Source organism: Lycorma delicatula, chromosome 9, assembly GCF_047948215.1.
Source record: "Lycorma delicatula isolate Av1 chromosome 9, ASM4794821v1, whole genome shotgun sequence".
NCBI lineage: Eukaryota > Metazoa > Arthropoda > Insecta > Hemiptera > Fulgoridae > Lycorma > Lycorma delicatula.
The window spans coordinates 72,683,388-72,711,287 of NC_134463.1; the positions used below are offsets into that span (position 1 = coordinate 72,683,388).

At 26.2% G+C, this 27,900-nt stretch overlaps 1 protein-coding gene across 4 annotated transcripts in view; it reads left to right on the forward strand.

Moving 5' to 3' along the window:
* Positions 1-27,900, forward strand: part of LOC142330772 (HUWE1-associated protein modifying stress responses) — a 56,742-nt gene extending 28,842 nt beyond the window's left edge. Inside the window, exons 6-8 of one of the 4 annotated variants that reach the window (XR_012757831.1) lie at positions 833-880; positions 8,735-8,814; positions 15,091-16,065. The gene's annotated coding sequence lies outside the window, so the exon portion shown is untranslated. Of the gene's footprint in view, positions 1-832; positions 881-8,734; positions 8,815-15,090; positions 16,066-26,788 lie in introns of those variants that run through there. The other 3 variants (XR_012757830.1, XR_012757829.1, XM_075376221.1) reach the window with 3 other exon arrangements.

Consider the following 27,900-nt stretch of genomic DNA (forward strand, 5'->3'; position numbering starts at 1 on the left):
TCAGCTGATTTTGAAGTCAAGAGTTCCAGCATTCAATTCCTAGTAAAGGATTTTTACTAGTACCTGTATTACTTTTATACGGATTTGAATACTAGATTGTGGATACTGGTGTTCTTTGGTGTTTGGGTTACAATTAACCACACATCTCAAAAATGGTCGACCTGAGACTGTACAAGACTACACTTCACTTATACTCATACATATCAACCTCATTCATCCTCTTGAGATAATACCTGATGGTGATTCCTGGAGGCTAAACAATAAAAAAATGACTAGGCCAAGAAGATAGTATATATCAAGACAGTATATAAATGCTGTTTTGGTAGTACTTAACATTGTCTTTTTTAAAGAAATTTTGTTTTTATTGTGGAAGTACAATTTTCAACTTTTTTGCACTTTAGGAACATCTCATAACTTTATAAATTTGTTTATATTTAGTTTATAAATTATCTTATCTTGAAAAAATTGAACTTAGTCTCTCAGTCTAGGAAAAGCATATATGGCTTTTTAAGTTTTTAAAACTCTGCTTATCATGACCCCAAAAAATGATATTTTTTAAAATAACTTAAAATTTAGAACATGCTTATTATGTAATTATTTAATTCATTTTATAGGGAGAAATTTGATTATTTTAGTTTATTGATATTTTTCCCAGTAAAATGTTTAATAAAAAAAGTTACAATTTCAGTGTAAAAATGAACTTTTTGTAGTTACTAGGAATTCAAAAATGTCCCCTTTTCAGAGAACTACCAGCACTAATTGATAAATATAAAATGATTTTTAGTTAATTAGTGTTGCAGTTAATATTCATGTGGTTTGTTTTTTCTTTTAGGATAACATCGATGCATAACGAAGTTAAATAGCATCGCTCGAGACAACGGTAAACATATACGTATATAAATATATATAATATTCTATGCCTAATCGCATACTATTATTGTATTATATATTAATAGTAAGTAAATAATAAATAACAAATGAAGGAAGTGAAAACATTTCAAATTTAATAAAAAAAATATGAATACATATACATTTATCATTAATATATATCTCCAAAACACCATATGATACATCTCTTTATATTATGTTACATTTTGAATAAATACATTAACATAATATACTTTGCCTCCAGCAGACAGCCAAACTATTATTATTATATTAGCTTTCAGTAAAATAATTATTGTATATTATTATATGATATAATTATTAGATTTCTATAATACTGTTATAAAAAGTGTATTATTTAGTATTTATAATTATTTTTATTATTCATATTACAATAATAATGTAATTATATAACTTGTCAGAAGTTATATATATATAATTTTTATTTTATTGAATTTGTTTACCTTTTGTTTAAAGAGCTTTTTTTATTATTACAAAACAACTCGTTCTTTATGCTAAATACAATTGATCTCTCATCATTATTATTATTATTATTATTTGTACAGGAAATTATTATATTTTTTCAAACTATTTCTCTGATAATTGCAGGGGTCCTTTATTTATTAAATCAAAAAAGTTGCTTCTTATTTAAAAGCTTTAAGTGAGAAATATAAGATTTTTATGTTTTTTTTCAGTCCTGTTATATTTGCGGTTTTTTTTTATTAATTATAATAAGAGTTAAAAAAACAATAACCAATATTAAAATACTAGGCCAATTTTTAAGACTTTTTCTGTTGTTTTACTTGGTTTGATTTAATGATTTTTTTGAGTAATGATTTTGTACTAATATTTGTAAAATACTAAAACTACACAAAATATTACATATTACTATAAAAACATATATATATATAAATACGTATATAAATTACTTTTAATATGATCATTATTAAATTACTCTTTTGTCTGTGTTTTATTCAAGTATAGAAGAATGGACCTTAATTTCCCACTTTTTAATAGTTTTGAAAATTTTAGTTTGTGATATCAAAAGTAAAATAGAATGTTTCCAGAACTTATTTTTTATCATTTTTATTTATTTTCCAAATAATTTAAATTTTCTTTGCAAGTATATTTTTTACCTTATGTATAAGGAATTGCAATAATTAAAAAAAAAATGAACCTATGAAATTTGGGAATGAAAATATTGTCATTCTTTAAAATGATGCTTAGTGTAACAATAATTTTATTATATTTTGAAATATTCAGATTTCGGTTTGTGGTATGTATGTATATGTATTAATATAATAAGTATGGTGCAGAGGAATATGATTCCCAAAAGAATCTATTTTAGAAAAATAATATATATATATATACATACAGTGGCAGCTCGCATATAGGCACTGTGAAACTGCAACATCCCTATTTTCACTTTATATTATCAATAACAATTAATATAATGAGTTCTTTTTCTTCAATTCTTTCTTTATACTTGTACAATATGTAATCCTTGCTTAATGTCAGTGACCAGCCCCCAGTTTTCAAAAAGATATAAAAATCGTTTTATGGAACTGTGCGCTTCACAGTTCCAGCGGCATGGTGTTTGGCTGTTGTGCACATGTGTGCATAGGAAGCTGCACACAAGGCTGCGAGGAAGAGAGAGCACTGTCTGTCAGTGCCGACCCTGGCGTGCTGGTGGAAGGTAGTTTTTTCTTTACTCCGCATGTGTATGGAACGTTCCTTGTTCGTTCCCTTTTCTAGTTTAGTCTGTGGAAGGAATATGAAAGTGTTTATCAGTAATGATCAGAAGATGGTGGAAAGTAAGGACTCTTTAATTGTAAAATCTGTCCAAAAACATGCTGGTACGATGAAAGAGAAGGTAATTAGTAATAACTAATTATGTATTTGTTTCTGTGTACATAGAAACTTAAATTAAGCACTATTGAACTGTAGTGTTTTTAAGCGGACATTTTATTAAGTTATCTAATAATACTAAAAAATATTATCTGTATTGGCATTTTATTAGTTATTCAGTTAAACCGAATACAGTTTTTAAAAAAAAAACTTTAACCCTGGCCTTGAAAAGGCCCAGAAAAAATTTTCTGTTGCAGCATCCCTATTAATTTTAGTTATGAGCTGCCACATCTAATATTTAAATTAAACTTGGCCATTTTTAAAAAAATATTTGTAAAATGAAATTTTACATTGTTATTAAAATGCTTTCAAATTAACAAATTGTAATATTTAAAAAATACTTTGCCTGTTCATCTCTTTTGCACCTATACTAGTAATATTATTTCTGCACTAAAACTATTACAAAAACTGCCCAGCTAAATTGTAGTTTGGAAAACAGAAAGTGTTTCCATATTGATATTACCAGTTGGTAAAAACTGATGATTTAATAACAATAATAATAAATTACTTAATAATATTTAACAATGATAATATGACTTTCCTGTGATGGCTAATACCAAAAGCATACACATATGTCATAATTTCAGTTTCCAACCTGATAGTTTTGATCTTCTTAGTAATTAAATGTAAATAAATGTAGATCATTTGGTTTGGGTTCAAATCTGATATTTTTCATATACTACAAAATTCCATTTCAATATCCCATGCACAAGTTTAAAGGCTTATGTGGTGATATCAAGCAAAAAAAAATGCTTGGAGGCATATCTAAGATCATCATAATAATAATAATTAAATGAACGGGGAGAAAAGATTTTCTTTTTATTGGTCATGAGATGAATTTATTGTGTATAATTTAAGTTAATCTAGCTTTATTAATTAGAATAAGGACTACAAAAGCAGGAATTAGTAGAAAAAAGGTCTGCAGATAGAAACCACATTTTAGAGATTAACAGGGAGGGGGAATTTTATATTTATATTTTGGTTCAGAATGTATCGTTGCTCAAATATATATTTATCATTTTCACATATTTAAACATTAATTAATTATCTTAATTGTCAACTTTGCTGCTAAACCACATTTAATAAATCAGTTTCTGTGTATAACTCAATTAAACAACACTGATTGCAGTTTCACTGTAGTCAGCATTTATTAATGACTAATGACCATAAGTTGTGTCATTACAAAAAAAAAATAATTATACTGAATGACATGGATCCCTGTAAACATTTTTTAAGTATCAGAGTAAATTGATCTGTACATTTTCTTTTTTTTTTTAGAATAAGTTTTACAGGTATGTGGTGTAATACTGAATTTCCTGAAATTTTTAAAAATATAAAGGCCTGTAATGTAGTAAAAATGTCATTTTTTGTGATTTTGTAACGGTTATTACCTTGTATTATTACAGTAATTTATATATTAAATGAGTTTAAAGAATAATCAGAAAACCAAAATTTTATACTTTTGATTTGTTATGAAAAGATAATTATTATTTATGTTAAATAATCATATTTATGAAAGATGCTTAGTTTTGCTCTTATTTGTTTAGTGTTAGGAGTTATCTTTACTTATGTTTGCCTTTCTTTAATGTCATTAAATTAAGTTTCATTAAATTTTTTTGTCATGTTAACTAAACAAATATTAATTAAATAATGTTAAATGAATTGTTTTAATTTAATATTATAATTAAATATTCAAAGATGCTGAAAATTAAGAAATTTAGGAAAAGCTTCTTTTTGTTGTTATTTAATATAAATTTAAATACTATTTGATTTTTTTCTCTAGTTTTTAAATTGTATTAACATTTTAATCCTATCTTATCTTATCAGAATTAGTTACTATAAACCAGTAATAATATGGACTTTTGTATTCAACATAAGTGTTATATTAACGATCACATCATGTGTTAAAATAATTGTAAACATGTAGAAAAACATTAAAGCTTATAGTTATAATAGTCTTCTTTATTATAGTTTTTCTAAATATAAATAAAAATTCAGTTGGATAACAAAATATAACTACAACCTTAATGTTTGTTGAGATGTAACGCCCACTATGGTTTAACTAGGCTGATAATGGTTAGGCAAAATGTTTACGAGATGGACATTCATATCTTCTGTAATAGTAATCCCAACAATATTTATTGCAACTTGTTATATGATGTATTGTCCACAGTTAAGATTCAAAGACGTCACTAATGCCACATTTGTGAAGTCAATCCTGGACAGTGTATGAATTAGTTATAATTTTTATTATGACTAGGTATCATAGAAACCCATTGTTATTCTTCTTCATCTGTTCTTGTTTCATTGGTTGGCACAAAAATCACTTTCTGTTGGAATAAAATTGTTTTAATTGTTTGGCCTAATATTTTTGCTCAAAATGTCTTCTTGCTTTAATACTCTGCCACAGGCGTTGTGAAACACTGAGACAAATTTTCAGTTACTGTATGACCTACTGTATCTTATTTTTAAAGGCTGCCTAATAACTTTTACTAACTTAAAATGGGGCTACTTTGCTCTAAAACTTTGCCATTTTTTTTAGGCATAATAATATTCAGTGACAATTTTTTTTTTTTACACTTTAATAATCTTATACAATTTTTAAAAAGTTGGACAAAGTCGTCATCTTTACCACAATAGAAAACCTGTACACATATGAGCAATGTTGGCATATAAATAACATTCTTTCAGTCATCATATTTAACTGTATTAAAAGCTGGAAATTGGGAAAAAACTTATTTTTGAAAAAGAATTGCCATATTCAAATTTTTTATAAACTTTTATTGAAAAACCACTTCTTATCTAACAAAAATGATTGTAAACAACAATAAACTGGTTACTGACACTGAAAACAGAAAATAAGTAAATTAACTTCATCACTGAAATTTTAAATGGTAAAAAAATGTTCAAATTATAATTTACGAATTCAGTTTTTTAAATATAAACACAATGCGTCATTAAATCATAAAGAAAAATCAAAGAATTTTTTATTACACTTACCATATTCAACTCTGAAACATTAAAAAACCCACATCTGTTAATTTTCTTGGGAGGATTTATATTTCCTGCTATGGCTACCCATTTGTAGAACAGTTGATCTTTTCCAGGGCATTTTCATGATTTTAAAGCCCTCTCACATGTTTGATTATTGGTTTGAACTTTTCACATTAATTACAAGAACATTTCTATTATAGTCTTCTATTTCGTGTAAAACATTTCTCTCTGAAAGCCTTCTCCAGCCTTCATCTTCAGATCAAGAATCAGTTTCTTTCTGTAACGTTTAAATGGTTAACATCTGCTGAATTTTTTGTACACTACTGTAGTCAAAGATTTCCACATGAGACACTTATTCCAACTGGAACATGTATTTTTTTCTTTTCTGTAGAACATCATTGTTACTATTGCTGGTACCATTTATATAAGAATGTCTAACTGATTCAAGAAAATTAGAAATATAGCACTCCCTGCTTCTTGGTGAACTTCTTTTCATGCAATGTGCTAAAGCAATGGTTCAACTTCATACAAGACAATTCTGCATTTTTTAAAGGCATTTTGTAAGTTGTTTCTGAAATTGTGCTTCATTATTTCAAAGACTTTATTCAGTAATCCCAGAAAATGGTATTTCAGAAGAACACCAGGTTGTAAACCTTTTCAGGTGTATTTCTGCATTTAGTTAGAATTTGCCATCATATGACTTACATCAGGGGTTGTGTCAAATTACTACCTGCTTGGAACTAGTTTTAGTATGTTGCAAATCAAACCAACTAGATTTAGTATGGTAATTTCTGCAACCTGGTGGACCCCCTTCCATCCAAATAGTTCATAGCTGAGAAGATGTACGAGTAAATCACATAAGGTGGTAAAACTTTGTCCGCAGTAATCCCAAAATCATTTGGATTTAGAAAAATTGCCTATTTTTTCTGGGTATTTAGTCCTGTAATGACATTAGAACCCTTTTTTTTTGACCAGGTCATTAATCAATTTCATTTAGTCCAGTTTCCAGAAATATTTTCTGGTAGAATATCATGAACAACTTCTTTTAAATTCTTAATTCAACCACACAAAATCATTTTGTCAGTATCTGCTTTTTTACATTTTATATTTGTAGCAAATTGTTCTTTAATTTTGGTTGATGTTTTAATAAATAATATCTGTCGAGTGTTTTCCTAGAAAATTTTGTGAAAATTGATGAACATTACAGTCAGTTCTGTCAAGATTTTATTATATATTGCAAAATGTAAGGAGGTTAATGGAACTCCGTACTTGCTCGATACCTGTTTATATGATTTAAACATTTCCTCTTCGTCTTGTGTAAAACGTGCTTGTTGACAAGGTGTTTTGTTATATCTTCTTTTCAACTTATTGAGAATAATCTGCCAAGGAATGTTGTAATGTTCTGCAGCTCTGCGATGAGACATTGTGCCCGTTTTTAATAGCTTCCAAATATTTCTGCAGCTATTTTGGGATGTAGTCAGCATATTTTCATTCTCTTGCTTAGCCGATAATTTCGAACCATTCCTGAAATAAGAATTTCTTGATAGATTTAGTCAAATGGAAATAAAAAAAATAAAATACAGTATTGCTATTACAATAGTTTAAAAATATAAGTAAGAAGTGTTTTTGTAGCCGTTAATCAAATGATGGCTACTTTGCTCAATTTTTGAAGTGGTAAAAAATAACCCCCAACAATCCTATTGTCAGACACTGTAACCTCTAAATGATCATGAAGTTAATTGTAAGAATTTTCTTTAAACAAATGTTACAATCAAATTAGATACTAAATTTGTACAAGAACATTTTGTACTTACCTTTCAAACTTTCTTGTTATGTTAAATTTCAAAAACTTTTATTTGAAAGAATGTACATAACAAATCTCTTCTTTTAAAAACAGTAAACCGACTACAAAGTGGCTGACATTAATCTGAGAATGCATCTGATGAAAGCAGACAGTGCCATGTATGATTGCCAGAGAAAACTGTTATCCAATTATTGTAACTCAAAAATTAGCAATTCTCTTCCTAGATGGCACTGAAACATTTTTTTTTATTTAGGAGCAAAGAAGTCCTATTTTTACTTAAATGTTTTTACATGACGTTTGGTTTATATTTCACAATGCTCCTGAATTGCCTTGCCTTGATGGCATTCCATGTATCTCAATCATCAAACCTACCATTAAATAATAATTTTGTCAATATCAGTCCCATACTACAGTATAACACTTTGACTGATCATCATTCTTAGTCATGATAGACTATAGGTAAACTAGATGATACATTGATGTATAGCATATTTCATTGATAAACTAATTTCATGTAATTAAAAATGAACTAGATTACTGTAGCATTGCTAACTAATAAGAGTTTATTATTCTAGAATTCTTTTTAAATGGTGACCTTTTAAAAGCCACTTATGTTTAAACATGTACCGTTTTGGCCGTATATTTTGGTTCTTTATAACTACTAATTGTTGCAGCAAATAGTTTGTATAATTTGTAATATGATCAAATACTGCACAATCCACGATTCAATATTGTATAAGTTCATCTATCAATTAGGCATCCTTCCATAAACTTGACACCATTCTGCCTTATACTATTAAATCAACTGCTTGTTAGTTAACCAAAATTTGTATCATTATCTGTTTTGAGATAATGAAGAATGTTTATTTGATTAAAAAACAGATAAATTGAAAGAAGCGTGCTATTTGGCTTGATATATAGTATTAATGTATTTCTCCAAGGAGTTATATTGTGTTCTAAAATTTCAGGACATTTTAGATAGCACCACATATTAAAAAATAAATAAATTTGTATGTTGTGCAATCATTTTATAATTGTTCCTCTTGTTTAAAACTTTCATATTGAAGTTAATAAATATTTCCTTATAATAATTGTGTGTTTTATAATTTTTCATAAAAGTTAATGATTTACAAAATGTATTAGGTTTACAGGAAAAATACAGTATTTTGTACCAATGTAACAAAATAAATTAATAAATGGTGTTCATAAACATATTAATCAAAGTAAGTACTGTTTTTTACCTTATCATTAGTTCATACTTTGGTGTGATCATACAGCAGCTTTGCTGACACAATTTGCATTTAGGATGATGTAGTTTAACCTAAATTTATTATAACATACATGAAGAAGTGTTCTTGAACCGTTTTGTTATATTTCATTATCATTTTTTTCCAAATTTATACTACAAGCTTTTACTTACTTACATACTTTTACTTTTGTAAATTAAAGTTGTTTACATATCTTAAATCACTGATTTTAATTAATTTGTTTAATGAATTTCAAAAATCTGTGTAATTTCATTTTTCTATGAATATAATCATTAATTAATATGATAGTAATTGTAATGATAATTTTAATCGTTTTATAGTATATTTAATTTGATGATTAAAAAAAAATTACTTATTTATTTAACTGGTTGGTTAACAAAGGAACAGATTTTTATTTGACAGTATAAATTTATAGCACAAATTGAAATAATATTATTATAATAATAACCAGAAAATCTAAAATTTGTATATTTTGTTTCCTTAATTAGACATTTTAACCCAGCTAATAATGTTTAATATTACCATATAGAATATATAAATTTTTATTTTTACACTCTTAAATCTGGCATTTTTTTCAATATATTTTATCTTTAATTAGAGTTTAATAATTTTACAAAATCAAATTTTTTCCCTTTCTTTTTATTGTTTGGGTTTTTTGTTTTATTACTTAGTATCATAAATCTGATTCGTGGTTTCATACAAATGTATTGAAAAAAAAGTCGGCAATCAGAAAAAATTAAAGTAATCAGGACTAGTTTTGTGCAGATCTTTTTATATTTGTATTTTTTGTGCCATTATGTTAATGTTTATGGTAATATGTGTGTATTATAATAATTGTGTATATTTAATAATATAGCCAACATGCAAGTATGTATTGATTTTTTTTTAAATTGCTACTGATATTTCAGTCTTGTTTAAATTTCCAACTGTTTACTAAAAAATTAAATATATGATACGATTTTTATATTAATTTGTAAACATTTCAGTTATTTTATTACTGGGATATTTTTTTCTCAGTTTTACTTAGGCTTTTATAGTTATTTCTTTGTTACATTAGTTAAAAATTGAATATAAATAAATATTTCATTAGGTCCATGCTAATTGAGGTGATAGGTTTTTATTTCATACTACCTCATAACTGGCTGTTTGCCAAAAATTAAATTAAGGCAGTTATTCTTGTCCCAGTTTTAAACTGATCACTCCTGAATAGTGCCATTAATTGAATCCCAATTACCAAAAAAAAAAAAAATTAGATTTGTTTATTATCAGATCTAAGAAATGTCCGGTGGTAGTTTTTATAATTTAAGGTTTAATTTTAAAATAAAAATTGTAGAGTAGTTAAATAAATTATGCATTTAGGTTATTAGAGACTTTGTTGTAATATTTTAATTTTAAATAATGATTATTGAAGAATTTTTAAATTTCTTTAATACCAGTTTTATTAAGGTACCAGTTATTTGAAACTGCTTTCCATAATTTAGCAGTCGAGACTGGGGTTGTTGCCTGCTTACTGATGATTTTTATGGAGGTATAGGTAGAAAATGCTGAATTGTCATTAGCTTATATAGTGATTGGGCATCAGATTACAGATTATTATAGTTTGGTATATTAGGTACTATTTGCACCAGTGGATTTTTTTCAGTTTATTTTAATAATCGGTACTGTACTGTAATTACCAAAAAAAATGTATGGTGATAATGAAGATTAACAAAACCTTGTAGATAGTTTATAACTGTCATATACTGAATGATCGTAGTTTCATAGTCATTTTGTATCATCTATTAGTATTGCTTTAAAAAATTAATTTTAGTTTATTGATATGAAATTAGTGTAACTCTACATTCTTCTTCACCTTCTTCCACAAAAAATACTACAAGTGTGTTTAAAACTATTTCTTATGCAGAAACTTAGTCAGTAAAAAAAAATCATTTAAAATCATCAATATTTAACCCACAATGTTCTCCTTACATGAGCTTACAGAAGACAGTGAGAGTAGAAGCAGCAGAAGGAAATTTCAGAAACATACTCTCACCACTTTCAGCAAATAGTACAGCAATAATTTAAAATTATGTTATTAACAATATTTATTACTAGAAACGCACTATTTCATTACTTAAGTAATTTTCTAGTCAGTTTTTAATTTTATAGTTTTTTTTTTATTTTATTTTTTATGTTGACAACAATTTTTTTGGTCATTGACCTGCTAATTTTGCAATAAAAAATATTAATTTTTATTTTTAAAAGGTTTTATTACTAACTTCAATTGGTTTACTCGTAAGGCTAGTGAATTGGTGCAGTAACCTGCATGCTAGTTCCTTCTACTCCTAAATTTAATTTCAAGCGAGTGTATGGCATTTTCAATCATGAAAAATGCTAAACATATACATTGCAAAGAAAAAGAAAGTTTAGTTAACACAGGCACGGAATTTTAAATTCATATATTGATATTGTCTTTAATAAAATACATTTTTTTATTAAATTTTTGGTTTCTGTCATATTTAAAAAGAAGATTAAAGTTAAAATAAGAAATTATGCTACTTTTTTTTGGATTTTTTGAACATTTATAGTTAATACAGGGACATTTGTGATTCTATTGGTGTCTGCATGTAAATTTCTTGGCTGCATTTATTTCCCAACTAGGGTCTTGTCAATTTTTTATTGTCTGTCTTTTTATTTGTCAATTTTATCTGTCTTTCAACAAGGCAGATATTAACATCTACCTATAGAACTAATAGATAGTTATGTTATTGTGATAGTGGTTTTCAGGTTTCTACATTATTTTTTGCAGACATTGCATATTGTTAATGTAACCTTTTGGTATCTTGTCATATTTAAAAGACTAAATTGATTAATAATAAGAAAAATATTGTAACTATTACTGCATTTTCTGATTCATTATATTTAATGCAGTGTGACATTTATAATTATAGTTTATTTGTGTCGGCATATAAATTTCTCACCTGCACTTAGTTCAACTAGAGTCTTGATGATTTTTATCCTTCAGCATCCTGAAAGACTTTGATGTCCATGTTTAGAGCTAATAAATAAATATTTTTCTTATCATGATAGTAGTTTTCAGATCTCTCCATTATTTTGTCGACATTGCATAATGTTACATTATGTTAAAATTTTGTTATTTTATTGTAATTCTGTTTTTTGGGTTAAAATGTCAATATTCTGTTACAAAATCAAATTTTTTATTTTATTTGCTAATACATTTTGATGTTATTTAAAACATTTTAAGCAGATTGTATTATATATTGTATTTATTCTGTATAGTTATATTATTATTATTAGTATTATTTTTAAGGTCAAATAAATTAATAGTAATGTTATTTTAGTTTAAATAATTTTAAAGTACATTTTGTTTATTTGTTATTTTTTGTTAAAAGCGATGTTAATTTTTTTTTTTTTTTTATTAATTATATATATATATATATATTTTTTGTAATGTTTCATTGTTGTGAAGAAAAGATTTGTCTCTTGGTAAAGAATATTACTGAGCTGATAATATTTTTATTTAGCTATATTATATTATTTTCATTGATTTATAATGCAGCTTTTATTTTTTTCATGTATAAACACGTAACGTTTAGTCCTGTCTTGTTATAAAATATTGAAACAAATTTGATAATATTGGTCTGTGAGATTTAACATTATTTTTATAATATAAGGCAATAAATATCTTTACTGGCCTCCTTGTGTACCATTGGCTGTGAAATGATTCACCCTTACCTCACCTCTGTATAGTGAGTACAAACAGCTTTGCATTTTATAACAATCCCAGGTGATGAGGTATGACAGTTATGTTTTAATTGAGACTTTATGTTATGCTTCTATGTAACTATAACTTTTGTAGAATGATATCTATTAGAGTAACTGTTCCAAGATACCAGGAAAATTTGAGTTTTTTTTTATAAAAAATATAATTATTTTATTTCTATCGGAGATGGTGCTTTTGATGCTACCAAAAATTATGATTTTTAGATATAAATTTTTCAATATATTATTAAGTATGATTTTATTTTCCTTGCCTTTCAAATCGCAGCACCTCTAATGATTTCTATGTCTAGAGTAGAATTATCAGAACTTGTTTCACCACCCTAGTGGTTTATTTCACAACTCCACGTCCTCTTACTCATCTTTTTATTGTATGTTCTTTTTGACATAAAGCAATCTGTGATAATATTGAATTTCTTTAATCAGTTTCCACTTTAATTTATATCTTGTGAATGCAATGATCATCTCCATTAATAAAATTAAAATATTTATTTGAAATTAAATTGTTAATATGAATAAAATTTGAAAATTAAGTTCTTAATAAAATTAAAATATTTATTTGAGAATAAAACAGTCAACTGTAATAATTCTAAAACTGGAATGCTATTAGCATTTGAAATGAAATAAGAATACTGTTGCTACACAGTACAGCCTGTTAGTAAGCATTATGTTTCATAATTATTAATTTATGCTTATTTATTGATTAAGCAGCAAAAAACAAAATGAAATAGCTTGATGAATAAATTAAACTAGTAAATGTTGGAGACTTATCCTAACTGCTAAAATTTCCTTAATAGCACCAAAATTTTGACATCTATTATTATGAAAGACCTTGTTTACAGGTCTTATTTTTTATTAGTTATCAGCTTGGTGCAGCAGTTATATAAACTGTTAATATCTTTCTAATTTTAATTCTACTACCACTATTGAACAGCATAATGGGAGTGCTCTACTAGTCTGTCTATGTACCAAGTAGTACTATATGCAGCTTTTTAAAGACATAAAAAATAACACCTTTTATTGCTGCTTTTAATATGTTTACTGTACTAGATTTTAGAATCATTAATCTAAACATTTTTATAAAGTCATAAATTCACACTAGACAAGGATGAATATTGATATTTGTAAATTAAAGCATTTTAAAAATTACTTAGCTTGCCCAGGATTCAAATGGAACAATTTGGAATAAAGGCAGTTAATTATTTTTCTTTTTTTAATAGTTAAATAGTGATATTATTTTAAACAAAAATTAGATTCTATTTTAAATGTTTGTATATGTTTATAACAGTTATATATTTTAAAATAGCTAATCCTGAGAATGAACAATGCAAGAAGTGCATAGCTACTGATTAGTTACTAAACCTTAATATACAATAAAGCTTTTTGGTTCGGGCAATAAATTCAGCTTTTAATGTTTGTGATTGTTATTTTTGAAAATATGGGTTTAAATCTTAACCCTTGATGCCATATCTGTATTCAAAAGTTTTTACAGTACTAGGAGAGGTATACTAGACAGGAGTGGTACCATGGTGGTCATTTCCTTATGTTTTTATATATTTAGCACATCTTAATTTTAATAATATTGTGTATTTAAAAAATGAAATAAGTGTACAAATAAACTAAATCTATTAAATTAATTTGTGTTTTTATGTTTATTTATGATTTTTTCTTGTAGAAATTCAGTATTATGTCTATATTATATATATATATAAGAGTTTCTGTTTAATTAATTTTTTAAGAAATTTTATTAAATTTCATAAATTTAAAACATAAAGCTAATACAGTTTTATTAATTTATTATCTCTGCTTCTTTGTAGAATTAATTTCAGCTTCAAAAATATTGAGAAATCTTTTGAGTTATGTTGTGAATTACCTGCATATTGTTTTATTTCTATTATCTTTCTTGTGTTAATAGCATTAGAAATCTTAATGTAACTTCACATAATATTTATTTTCTCACTAGTTGAAATTGTCAACCAATAATAATAAAAGGGCTATGATAACAGTTTTCCCTGCTACGTGCTACAGAACCTCAAATTTAGGAGATCATTACTGGTCTTCTTGTAAAAATAGTATTAATTTGGATACATTTGTAATTTTTAGCTTAAGTTGATTTTACTAAAGAAAATCAGAAATGTGATATATCAGAATTTTTCATGTAGCAGTAGTGTTATTGCTTGCTTGTACCAAATCAGCTAGCATCTGTAGTTGCTCAATACTGATTCAAATTATTTTCCTTGTTTCCCTTTGTTTGAATTTCATTTCAAAATGGATACTTCTTTTTGTTTGCACCACAAAAAGATAGAAATATATAATATATTTTTGTCTAATCGTGAATATTTTTAGGTACTGGAATTTTTGATAGGCTGTAATTCAATAAATATTTTATCAATAGTGTTAAAGAATTTACTGTTTGAACAAGCATTAATGTGCAGGTGGGATTGATTTCAGTGAGTCGATGGGATGTTGCTGCAAGACAAATAACAGGTTATCATAATTTGAGATGATTGATTACTGGATAAAATTTATAAAAATATTTCACTCGCATTCTGAATTGCACAGCTCCTGATCTTGGAAAATGTATTAACAACTCTACTTTTCTTTTGTGTAAAATCGAGCATTCATACTTGAAGTAGCGCTACGTATAAATAAAGAAATTTTTTATTACCAGAATTATGCTCAGTTGACAATATGCCAACCAGTAAACTGATTTATTGTGAGCAAGGAAAGTTACAATCTTTAAAAATTTATATCCATGTTTTAGACAATTTGTGTACAAAAAAAAATGGTTTTTGTGAATTTAAAGATTGTTTTATGTAATTGATGAACATTACAGTATATCAAATTAGGTCATTTTTCTCAAATTATATACAAATTAATTGATAATACTGAATAAACTTTTTTTAGCATCAGTTTATACCTTAAAAAATCTCATTAACTCGAAACTTGCTTTAAATGTTAGAAGTGAAAGTACCTTTTAATTTGTAAATATTATACTTTAAGTATCTGTCTATAAGACTGTATCTCATGTTTTGTAACTTATGTTTTGTTTCTGAAATTTAATAATAATTAAGTAAATAAAAAAAGGTTTTCTTCCATAAAATTGAGTTTTAATTTTTAGCTGACAAAGCCAACTGAAAACCTAGCTGTGTAGAGAATTAGACTTCTTTACCTGAATGTAACATCACTAGTACAATATATTCATGTGACAAACTACAGAATTTTTTTGTACAAGATACTTATCTGTAAAGTTCAGTCATCTTGTAATTTAATTATTATACAATATTAATGTTTTTTTTCTGAAGTATTTTTAAATTACCTTGTTATATCCAGCATATTCAGTTATAGTTATCAAAAGAATAATATGTAATGATTTTGTGCAATTACATTTTATTAAAAATGTAAATTTTTAAAAACCACAATAATTTATCAATATGGTACTTAAGTGATGTATTTTACATGAAAAATAAAGATTTTATTTTAATAATTTTGGTATACTTTGATGCATAATAACTGTGAAGTTGTAAACTAATCTTACGTACAGCAAAAGTGACTTGTTATCACAATATTTACAAAGATTACCTATCTCTTAAATTAATCAGAACACCCTACCCCTTATTAATAAAACATAGCTTTGTTACGTTGTAAATATTTTGTCCTGTGAAGATTTATATATTATTGATTGTTGTTTTTGTTTGCTTTTCATGAATTTACTATTTTCAGCAGTGTAGCTCAAAATAATTTCAGTTAATCCTCTTTTGAAACTAGAATTATTACAGATCACTAGACATTTTTAATGTTTCATCATCTTATTCTTATTCTTTACAGTGTATTCCATTGACAGTATACTTGATTCACTAGTAAAAAGAAAAGCAAAAAATATTTCTTATTTTTAAATTTTTTTCACAAGTTTAAAATTGTGCTTTCAGCTTCCAACGAATATCTACTTATATATGTATATGTTGTAGGCGAATTGAAAAATCAGGCTTATTGTAATGCGCCTGACTAATTGGAAATTATAAATATGATCTAACCAAACTTAACCTACACTCGTTAGTCAAGGTTTGCGTAGGTTAATTTTGGTTAGATTATATTTATAATTATAAGCAATAATGCAACTTCATTGTATTCCATTTTCGTATTAGCCAGGTGCATTGCCATAAGCCTGATTTTTCACTTCGCCTACAACATATACATATCAATCACTACTTATTTAGAGTGATTTTTTTAATACAAATTTAGAATTTCGAACATTACTTCTTGTTAAAGTTTAATAAGATAAACCAGATTTTATAATTGAGGATTTAATAAATCACATTTTGAAACATCAAATTATATAAATACAATACACCCACTGAAAGAACCAACTTTTCAAAAGAACCTTTTAAAAAATTAGCTTATAAAATAATTTAATAAATAAAAACTAACCCTTTAAAGCCTAAGCAGTCAAGTAGTGCCTAGACCTAGTGGGAATTTTAAAGGTATTTTTAAGAAATTCTTATTTTTTTCCAACATTTAAATAAGTTTCATATGGTTTGAGTTTAAGAAAATAAGTAGTTATTTTATTTAGCAAGAAAGTTGTATAGTTTTGAAAATATATTAAAAATTTTGTAATATGTAAGTATATATTGGTTTTTATATAACTAGTGTAATGAAACGCTAAGAATTCACAGTTTTAAAGAACACAAAATATAGTTTTAAATACTTAAAATACATAATCAATCTTTTTTTTTTTAAAAAAAAGTTACAGTCTTGATATTAGATTCCAATAAATCTTGGTTAACCAAATTTATTGTTTGGTGTCATGAAAATCAGCTATTTTTGAAAATATTTGGTATATGTCAGTATAATTTGCCATAAAATTAATTGAACACTAAAATTTCACTCATTTTTAAAACAGAATTTATAATTAAAAATTTAATAATAAAACTTAACTGCATATTTATGAAAAGTTAAATTGTAAACAGGCACAGTCACAAAATGGTAATAAAATAATATAAAACTAGAAGCATTGTATGAAATAGTAACCTCAAATGGGTTTTAAACATTTTTGTTATTTTGATTCGTTTTTCCACCAGTAGACGTCAGAATAGGGTAGAAAAAATAGTACATTATATATTATTATCATAATATATAATGGTACTATTATACATTTTTAAAATTTTTAAATTTTTCTTTATGATTTAAAAAATGTAAATTGAAGTTTATTAAAGACTTAAAATGATAACCTGAACTTTTCTCAAGATCAGGTCATCACATATTTTAGTCTGTCTGGGATAAATCAGGCTCAGGCTTGGAAAATTGTTATTACAGTTTTTTCCAGTAATTAATACAACAAATTAAAGTAATGATCACAAAGATCTTTGAAAATGCATTCAGAAACAAGCTGACATTTGTTTTGTCATGAATTTAAACTGAAAAAGAATGGTGTAATTAACTTTTTTTTTAAAACGCAACTATTTCATTAACACTGTTGACCCACCTTGCTCTTATAACTACTAGTTTTAAAATTATCAACATCGTTATTGCCAATATTATATTTTTAGTTTTATCATACTTTTGGTTGTGTTTATTACGAAATTCAAGGAAACATGTCGATGTATACATATTATATAGTTGTTAACTCGTGTAGAAGAACTAAGTGTAAGTGTACTTTTAGAAAAATTTTTTTTTTATTTAAAATCATTTACAAATATAAAAATTTGTGTTAGTTCATAATTCCAGGCCTAAATTAATGAAAGCAGACCCAAAAGTGGATTTGTTTTATTATTTTTGACATTATATTGCTTTCTGATATTTTATGTTTTCGTAAATAAAAATCGCATACACGATGTATGATTTATCACATAACAACATAAGGGAATTAGACACTCTGTAATGCAAAATGTGCAGTGCTATAAGCTGTCAAAATTTTGGTTAAAATAAATGATAAGCCAATGGATTTTTACGAAATATATATTACTGATAATCATAAATCGTTTCATCATTCTAGTAGGCGTGATACTCATAAAATAACACCTATAAAAAAAAATTGGTTTGATATTAGGAGTAATTGTTGAATTACTAATTTAAAGCTTGTTTCACACTAGGCAATCAGTTGATAGCAATCATTTAATTCAAAATTTAATATGTGTACTTGTTCATAGCAATCAAGATGGTGGCCAGCTGATTGCATTGCTTAGTTTCTTCTGCAGAAATGAAAAATCTAAAATTTGTATTTACATCTCAATGTATTTGAGATTATATAGAAATCATTAAAAGATTTTGTAGATCCTTATGAAATAAAGAAATTTATCTTCATAATGTCTTGTTAAAAAAATACTGTAAATACAAAAAAGGAATTATTTTTATGTTCTTTCAATAAAGGATGCACCAAGTATTTTCTTTTTGTTTTTATTTGTTAATAACTGTAGCAGCTTCTTCAAAGTCCATTCTGTTGACTGTTTATTCAAAACTGAGAAATTCTGAGTTATTGATTTGGTCTCCTGCTGTGGTCTTTCACCTTTGATTTTCTAATTCTCTCTGACAACTGATTTTCCTAGTAAGCAATGAACCTAAAACTTGTGAAAATATTTCCACTATTTTTGTATGTGTTACAATCGCAAAACTATTATAAAATAGTCACCTTTTATTAAGTTTTAGTAACATTATATATATATATATATATATATATTAAGTCTATTAAGCATTCTTGAGTGGACTGGTAGGTTGAAATGTGTAATAACTTTACTATTGTTTGGTATAGACTGAGCTATATTAACAAGTATGGGTTTGATTGAATAGGCAGTTGCTTATACAACCAGTATTAAATACACCAGACTTTACAATACATATCTACCTCGTTAGTTTAATCAGGCAAATTACACTGGAGATTAAAACTATAGTTTTAACCCCCTAAATTTTATAAAAGATAAAATTTTTGATTAATCATAAAATCTGAATTGAAATTTACTGTTTTTTATATTTAATTTTAATTACATGAAACTAATGAAAGTATTAATTGTTGGTAAGTACATTAAAATTGTTATTTATATAACACTGACATTTTGTTTTAATTTACTCAGTATGTAAAACTTGAAAAATAAGAACAAAGAACTGTATCATAAATCTTTTTTACCACCTTAACTAGGGATCAGCAGCACTATAATTTTCAAAATTCTAAGTTTGATTTTGAGTTGAGAAAACCATGTTAATTGTGGACAAATATAATATCATGTTTGTTATATTAGTGAACAATATAAAAAATAGCTTTGGCTTACCAACATGTTTTTTATACTTTTAAACTTATCTTAAAATAATTCTAAATTTTGAAGTGTTTTCCCTAAAATTATTAACGCACATAAAAATTTTGATTTTGTCCAGTAAACTATACTAAACTAATGAAACAACGCTGTAAGCGTTGGATACTGTAGATTAAAAAAAGTTGACAACACAGTTGTAGGACTTCCCCATCACATGACTTTTTTCTGATGCACAGCTTACACGCACAATTTTAAATATTTATTATTTTATTTAAATATAATATTTTATGTTTACTTAATTCAGTGATTATAAGTAAAGTGTGAGCAAACATGTTTCATTCGCATGGATGTGGTGGTACTAACAGCCTCTGAATACTTTTTTAACTTTAAATATTATTCATTTATTTAATTCTACCGCTCATCTGTGCCATTACAACAGCAATACTTCAGTGATACACTAGCACTCCTTGTGGTGAGAGGAGGTATTAATGATGTACTATACCCACTTAGCCACTAGTTTATTTAGAGCATTTTTAGGGGTGGGGGATGTGATTTTGCAAAAATTTTTTTGTAATTGTTAACAAATGTGCCTAAAAAAATTAGACCTTAATTATGTGAAATTTTGAGATACTGAGGGTGACCTTGCTGTATAGCCTCACCCTCTTGACCTTATCAGTTGAAAATTTAATGGCTTCAATTCCCCATATATAAAAGTAATCTGACCAAAATCGTTCCAATAGTTCTGGAAATATAAGGGGTGAAACACCAAACACATGTACATGCAAACATTTCCATCCAGTTGTTTAGTTCCTTGGTGTCAAAATGTAAAAATCCAGTGAAAACTGCAATGGACTGATGACTATATTTTCCCTTCTAAAGATATAGCGCTAGGCGGAAAAGTAAAATGATAAAAAGTACTTGTGCCAATAGTTAAATGCATTTATATGTATACAGAGCACATCCATTTTGAAATTAGAGATTAGTAAAATCAGAACAGATTAGATTACTCTGCCACAGTCCTTTACACATAAAATGGGATTGATGCAATTTACTTTTTAGTAAATGTAATATATTAAATTATATATTTTATGTTTGGTATATCTGTCCCAATTGTAATAATTTATTGATGACTCTAACCCTGCAACTGTTTTCTTAAATAGTGAAAGAACTACAGTTAAGCACATAATCAATCTTCTTCTTGAGCATTATAAAAAAGAATCTTTCATCTGCTCTATATAGATTCATTTTTATTTTTTTGCATTTAAATGTACTAATTTTTTTTGTTTTCAGTCATTTGACTGGTTTGATGTAGCTCTCCATGATTCTCTATCTAGTTCCAGTCATTTCATTTCAGTATACCCCCTACATCCTACATCCCTAACAATTTTACGTATTCCAAACGTTTCCTGCCTGCACAATTTTTTCCATCTACCTGTCTCTCCAATGACAAAGTGACTACTCCAGGATGCCATAATATGTGGCCTGTAAGTCTGTCTCTTCTTTTAACTATATTTTTCCAAATGCTTCTTTCTTCATCAATCTGCCGCAACACCTTTTTATTTGTCACTTTTATCCACCATCTGTTTTTTAACATTCTTCTACAGCACTGCATTTCAGAAGCTTCTAATCTTTTCTTCTCGGGTACTCCGATCGTCCAAATTTCACTTTCATATAAAGCTATGTTCCAAACATATACTTTGAAAAATGTTTAAATTAATTTTTGATGTAAGCAAATTATATTTCTGACCGAAAGCTCATTTCGCTTGTGCTGTTCGGCATTTTATATCATTCCTGCTTCATGCAAGTTTAGTAATTCTACTTCCCAAATAACAGAATTCTTCTACCTCCATAATCTTTTCTCTTTCTATTTTTATATTCAGTGGTCCATTTACATTATTTCTATATATTTCATTACTTTCATTTTGTTCTTGTTTATTTTCATACAGTAGTTTTTGCATAGGACTTCATCCATGCCATTCATTGTTTCTTCTAAATCTTTTTTACTCTCGGCTAAAAGTATTACATCATCAGCAAATCATAGCTTCTTTATCTTTTCACCTTGTACTGTTATTCCGAATCTAAATTTTTCTTGAACATCATTAACTGCTAGTTCTTCGTAAAGATTAAAAAGTAACAGGGATAGGGAACATCCTTGTCAGACTCCCTTTTTTATTATGCCTTCTTCTTATGTTCTTCGATTATTATGTCTTGTAAATGTTAGCAATTGTTCTTCTAACTCTATACTTGAACCCTAAATCTTTTAAAATAGTGAAAATTTTATTCCAGAAGTAATAGTTATACATATACAGATTTTAACAGAGATTAGGATAAACAAAACAAAAGTAATAATTTTTCACCAGTAATTTAATTTAAGTCAAGAAATAACAAATTTTTCTTATCTATTTTTACATAGACTAGCTGACAGTTGAAAACAAAAATTAATTACTTTTTAATATTCAGTATAATTAAAAATCTAAATAAAAAGTTAGTTATAGCTGTACCCTATATATGTTGCAAGTGTAATGCCGTAGAGTGGTAACATCTCTATCTTCATCCAGAAAGTTCTGAATTTGAAATTCTGATCAGGTTGGTACTTTTTTCACACTAAAAAATTCATTTCTTATAAAAAAAATTAAATGAATTGGGTAATTATAGTTGTAATTATAGTTGCTAAAGATAAAATAAATAAAAAAAAGAAGTAATCGTGAATTTCCCCCTACAGTTTTAATAACTACTAAAAGATAATTTGTGTAACTACACAAAACCAACTTTGTTATAGGGTAGTTATTGTAAGATAAAAATTGTTTTATTGTTAAAGTAATTGCTATTGCATAAATAAACTCTGCTCAAAAAATAGACTGTGATTATCACAATAATATTTTTTTGTTTATTGAAACGTGGGTTGATACAATATTATATACATTTGTTACAAGGAAGTTATCTCTATTTTATTTATTCTCCTTTGTATGAGAAAAATTTAAATAAGTTCAATTATTTAAAATATATGTCATTATTTTGGGAGATAAGTGATTTCAATCTTGTATCACTTGTATCTTGTAAGATGAATCTATACCCAAAACCCATGGTAGCACTCCTATGCTTTTGTTAGATGTATTAGAAGGTTAGTGTTCATTGAACTGTAGAATGATTTTTCATAAAAGAGAAATCTAGTGTCAAGAGTACAGATTATGGACCACTTCTAAGCTGGTGTTCTGTACATCCAAAAAACCCAGTAAATTTCTCTTATGTTAATTACATTTTAATATACACTTTACTTTTAATTTTAGGTCAATTTTATTAAAAATTTTGATCTGAGTTTTTTTTTAAAGTCGGGTGGATTTTTATTTAAAATCTATTTTTATTGTATTTTTCTTTTCAAATTTTGATGTTGTTTATTTGTATGGAAATAGTATTTTTGTAAAATCCTGCGGTTTGTAATTGTCATGTTTTTAATGTGTTGGTTATATATATATTTATATGTGTGTATGTATGGTTTTTAGGTGTATTTATACACTTGTATTTTGTATTGTATTAAAAGGAAATAGTGGAGAATCATAGTGTCTTGATATTTGGCCTTTATATGGAATTATATTAAATGTGAAGAATATTACCAATCATTTTTCATCATTCGATTGTTTTTTATATTTTACTATAATTTTTATATTTATTTTTATAAATGAGCAATAATTAAATATTTTATTATTTATTTTTATTTAAAATCTCTTATACCGTATTTGTATTATTAAAGGATATAATTATAATAAGTTCATTTTATATTATTTGTAAGGATAATCTTTGGAAGTACCATAATTTCTGGTAAATAAATAGAAATTCATCTGAAGAAGGGCTTTTTGGAGAAAAAAAGATCGGCCATCTAAATTAGTATTAGAGTGATTTTACTCATTAAATCACTACTATATATGCATAAAACATTTATCCTGGAAAGTGTGCAAGTCATCATTTGTGTCTAACTTTGCAAACTGATGTTATTTAATTTTTTTTATAATTGTAAATTAATTTACAAGCTACATTTTAAAAATTAGCATTGTAAATATAATTATAATTATTTTATTCAAAAAGCGTAAATAATGATGAAATAGGAAAAAATACGGTGTTTATTAAAAATCTCTTTTTTTATTGCTGGAAAATTTGAGATACTATTTTAAAATGCTTGCTTCAGAATGTGCTAGGTTTAATTTAGAAAATACAAGCTTGTAGAAAAACCTTATTAAAATGAATACGTAGAAACCATCTTGGTAAGTAGATTACCCATATGTACTGAAATGGGCATTATCTTCAAATTAAAAAAGGTTATAAAGCATTATTTTTCTTTCAATAAATTAATCTATAAAAAATTAGAACATTGCCAATTTAAACTTAAATATATAAGTCGACCCTTTTTTTATTTTTTTTTATTACATTTTTGATTCAGAAATCTTAACGTAGATCCAGTATGATATATTGGAAATTCCTTCTTCAGCAATTACAGAAAATAACTGGTTCATTGTTTCTATAGTTTTTGGCTATAGTTTTAGAACAATTAAAAATCTATGCATTTACTGTCAGTAAATTACTGAAATGGATGGAGATGGAACTCTTTGGCTTTTTCAAAAGATTGTATATACAAAAAGATAGAAAAATAGTCAAAAAATTTTTATTTACTCTTAAGAATCTGTCTTATTGCAGTTGGTATAATTTTTTGACAACTTACTGTAAGCAGGTACTTAATTTCAAGTACTCTGTATCTTTTTAATTGTTCTAACGATATAGTAATTTCCTAAGTTATTGGTTAGCAATGAAAAATCAATTGGATTGATAATTGTAAATTAAAGGAATGTCTGGAGTTGTTTTTTTTGACAGAAGGTTATTTATAATAACCGTTTTCTCTTTACATATTCTTTATTAATTTTTTTACAGATTATATTTTAATTTTTACACAAATTAAAATTAGTATGTCGACTAATCTTCACTTCCAAATAAAGTTCTTTATGTAATGAGGTATATATATTTTTTTATTTAAACTGATTTTTTTTAACATTCATAGATGTTTCACCTTCATGTTTAAAATATAAGTATAATATATGAAGATCCACTGTTGAAAACAAGACTAATTATGTTAAGCTATCAGTGTTTTTATAAATGTGTAATTAAAATTCTCCTTTGTTCCATATGTTTTAGAGTTTTTTTTTTAAATTTTTGCAAGGATAAATTATGAGCTTTCAAATTATATTAAAAAATTAATAATATTAATTACTTTCATTTACAGGCTTTGTATTATTATATAAGTAATTTTGTAACTCACTGTTGTGAGGTTCTTTGATCAACTACAGAAATTGCAGCTGATATTTTTTCTCTTCTAACCATCTTCCATCAATAAATTATTTGATGTTGTAAACATTACAATCATTTTGAACATAAAGAATTAATGTTTTGGATTCAACAGTTGTATATTATATACTGTACTTTTATTAAATACATTTTTGTTGATATCAAAAAGAATCAAGAGAGAAGCTTAACCTGTTTAAAAATAATTTTTCTGAATTTGTCTCCTTTACAACCTATATAGTGATCCCAATACCAAAGATCATCCTGCAGTACTATCTATGTTTGTGCTCGGTTGTCTTGTGTCATGTAAAAGCAAAAGCTTTCAATTTTAATCTCATTTTAAGAAACATGGCAAATCACAGGGTCTAGAACAGAAGAACCAGGAGAAACACTTTATTTATTTAAAGTTTTCTGTCAAAACTGTTTCATTTTGTGAAAGATGTTTGAATAGGCATAACATGATGTATTACTTGATTTTCCACAAGTCTGAATTTTTTATCCCTCAAAACATCATATAAAAGTTAAAATTCAGCTCATCACAAGGAAGAGTAAATTCTCAGGAAGAAATGCCTGTGATATTGAACAATAATCAAGCACTTTATTTTCTCCACCTTCAGTTCTTCCACAATTATGACTGTTGCTTTATCTTTGAAATGCAGCTGTAAATCCAACTTTGTTACCTACTCACAATGCATAACACACAACTAATTTTGAAACCAAAGAGATAAATGTGGAAGCAACACGACGTACTTCTTAATTTTAAAATTAAGATTTTTTTTGTCAGGCCGCATTTCCAGTTCTAATCATGACATACAATTTATGGATGAACTCTTTCTCTATCACTTCACTGGTGATGTGGCACTCTTTTTATGTATTAAACTGACAAGATTTAAACATCTATGCCACTTGTAAACCTATATTTTATCCTGTAGAATGTTTTTTAGTAGTTTGATGAAGAATTTTAAAAGCCTTATTTTAGTGTGAGGTTCATGTAAAATTTGATTTAAATACACAGTGTGAATTTATCAAATTTGTATCTGATACTACTAATAGATGGTTGTAATCATATACATTGATTTAACACATACACACAATATAGCACTACCTGACAAACTGAGCAGGTTTGGGATTCATTTCGTTCAATGTTTGGTTATTGCAAGTATAACTGGTAAACTTTCAGACACTAACTCATAAATATGAGATTTTATACATGATAACCTGTATATTAGTGGATAATAATTGTTTGTTATAGTGGATAATAACTTGTTTGCCTAAGCTGATGCAAATAATGTATGGGAGTCACATCTATCTCATAGCATTTATTAAAAATGTTCCTTGTCTTTATTGTGTTTCAGTAGCCAAAAATATTAAATGGCTCTTTATGATGCATTATACTAGTTTAGTTTTCCATCTAGTAAATGGAAAACTCTTTCTTTTTTTTTCAAAATAATAGACAAACATATATGCTATAAATAACTGTATAAGTAGTTAAAAAATGTACAAATAAATAGATTAACAATTCAAAATCAAAATTATGTCAGTCACAGATTATAAAAAATAACTATTTTTGGTTTGATTGTCAGGAAAAAATCGAAGGTATAACTGCATAAAAGGTTATGACTTCAAACCATGGACTCTGCAACTTAACACAATCTACCTGTGATTGCTAGTTATCTGAGAAGTTAGTATGGCCATATTATGTTCTAATTAACCAGGGATATGATGTTTTTGATGTGTTCAACTCATAAATTTAATTTAATTTCTTAAATTATATTTTATTATTAGTAATTATGGTATAATCAAATTAATATTTGAGTCTTACTAGCCTTGCTTTTTGTATGGTTAGATTTCATGTCAAATATGAGCAATTGATAGTTGAAAGAAACAAGCTCAATAAAAAAAAAATAAAAAAAGTTTATTTTAGGCTTGTATTGTTGTATTTATATATAATAAGTTTTTCTTCTTTTTTGTAGATATTTCATTATAGTGTTTTTTGGTTTTTTTTTTTTGTAACAATTTTATCTCCTAATTTTCAGACTTGATTTAGCATTTATTTATTTCTCTTTTTTAGAAAATTATGTATAAATGTTTGTAAATAAATAATTATTATGTATTTCATTGTTCATTTATTTATTAGATGTGCAGACTAATGAATTACCTGATTAAGGCATGCAGATGCACAATTTGTGCAGAAAATCATTTTACTTATACTAGTCTAATTTCATATTAGCATTAATTTATGACTGTTGTGATCTTAAGTGAATGTCAGCAAGTTTTGTAAATGTATGCAAGTATTGTTTAATGTTTGTGTGATAAATTTTACCTATTTTTACAATGGTGATGTTTTTAGTTTTTTCTATATTGAAATGACAAATACAGAACTAAGAGTATAAATCTGACATCTTTATATTCAACACTTAAAAGAACCATTTAAGTAGACTCTACATTTATTACTGAAAAATGCATAAGTGATAGTTTGGCTACCCAGCACTGATGTTCACGTACTACAATTCATCTAAGTGTGAACTTGAAGGGTGCAAAAGCTCTGAATTAGATCACATCGTAAAGGATCACATTAAATATACATTGCAGTTTTAAAAAAAAATAATAAACTGCTAACATGTTTTTTTTTGTTTATATTTGGATATTAATTGTGACGTTCTTAGTTGAGTACTGATATTCTGATTCTATAAAC